This window comes from Pundamilia nyererei, unplaced genomic scaffold (genome assembly GCF_000239375.1).
Source record: "Pundamilia nyererei isolate P.nyererei 1_Seehausen unplaced genomic scaffold, PunNye1.0 scaffold00145, whole genome shotgun sequence".
Lineage (NCBI taxonomy): Eukaryota > Metazoa > Chordata > Actinopteri > Cichliformes > Cichlidae > Pundamilia > Pundamilia nyererei.
In genome coordinates this window covers 83,667-85,592 of record NW_005187546.1, presented here as the reverse complement: position 1 = coordinate 85,592, position 1,926 = coordinate 83,667, and positions in this window count along the sequence as shown.

Genomic DNA, 1,926 nt, shown 5'->3' with positions numbered 1-1,926 from the left:
TGCTGGCTGATGGTGGAGCCTGGCTGTGGCCTGCTGGCTGATGGTGGAGCCTGGCTGTGGCCTGCGGATGCTGCGCTGCTGAGGAGCCCGTCTTTCCTCAGTGTACGCTTTTGTATTAACTCTTGGAGTTCTCAAAATCCTTGTACAAAGCTACATGGATAAAAATGAAAGGAAATACCAGATACTCCGGCTTCCTCCCACAGTCTAAAGACATGCACTTAGTGGGGTTAAGTGAATTAAATTTGAAATTTAATTGAAAATCCTTTGCAGCCGTGAACTCATGAACATCACTAGATGCTGGGTTTCCTCCTTTTTAATGCTCTGCCAGGCCTTTACTGCAGCAGGTTTTAGTTGTTGTTTTTCTGTGGGCCGTTCTGTCTGAAGTTTAGTCTTCATCAAGTGAAATGCTCAGTCGGGTTAAGATCAGGTGACTGACTTGGCCATTCAATAATATTCCACTTCTTTGCTTTAATAAACTCCTGGGTTGCTTTGGCTGTATGTTTTGTTTATGTCAATCAAATTAACTGCATCTAGCTGGATTTGTGCACACAGTGTGTTAAAAAAAGTGTTAAAGTGGGATTCAGCAGGTGGGGGAAAGCTAAAATCAATTGTAGTGGCTCAGAGTAGGGAAAAGAATCATAACTCACAATGATTTCTACTGAGAGCTTCAGTAGATTTTCTTAGTTTACTGGCTGTGATCAGCTGACCTGCTGCTTTTTGTGGATCTACACAACTGAATTCAACCAGATGTCAGCATATGTTTCAGGATTTGTCCGGACTGATTTCCATCCTCTGCACTAACAGTAGACTTTTTATACTGTCTTTATATTAGACACTCTAAAGTTGTAACTCAGTGAATGAAACGTAGTATCATCAGCTTAAGTTCAAATTCATTTATGATATAATTTATGTAATTTAACTCTGACCAGCCAATGTGCAGCAGTCACACCGTTCTTTACCTTAAACCCATCACACTACAGCAAACTAACCTGTTTATCCTGGATAAATCTGCAGAATGTTTCCATGCAGTCTGTGAATAACACAGTTAGTCTACCTCAGTTTGTTTTGCAGCAGGTTTCCAAATATTAAAAAACATAATGTCACATGTACAGACATAATATCTGATTTAAAAATATGAGGGGAAAAAAACGGTGAAATTGATTAACCTGGTTTCAATGAGGCTGTGATCTGTACATGTTGTAGAACCACATCGAAACAAGCTGGGGCTCGATTAACCCTCACCAAACTATCTGCATTTTGGTGTCAATTGATTTAAGACTTATATCACTTTTGGACTCAGGAAACAACTCAAGATGTCCTGGTATTCTGAGAATTTAAAAACATACTGTCAACTTGCAGGTCCTGACCTCAGCTTACTCACCAGTCAGACGGACCCCAAGTATCTCCTGACAGATCCCAGGCTTGAATTTTGGTCACATTCAGTAGCCCCCTCCTGGCTTGTATAGGACAGCAGTTGGAAGCGAGGTTATCGGGGTGCTGACAAAATTTCTCTTTGTATGAGGAACCTATGATGTTATCAGATCAGTACTTCTCTATGGCTGTCTTTACCCCCTCCTTTTTTGCCTCAGTTGGCATCAGCTCATACAGTGCCAGAAGGGAGTACGAAACTGTATCTGGGAAATCTTTCAAGCTGTTCAGCCAATTTCTGAAGCCCACAGAGTCATCAACATCGAGGGCAAAGTCCCCTGACCAATCATTGCCTCCTATCACTTCAGTGTGGTGTTGATGGAGTATGGGCTCAAAATGTGGTCATAAATATTTTGTACTTGTAAAAAAGATTTGTATATGTAAAAAAGATTTGTACTTGTAAAAAAGATTTGTGTGTGCGTAAAAAAGATTTGTATGTGTAAAAAGAATTTGTGTGTGCGTAAAAAAGATTTGTATGTGTAAAAAAGATTTGTGTGT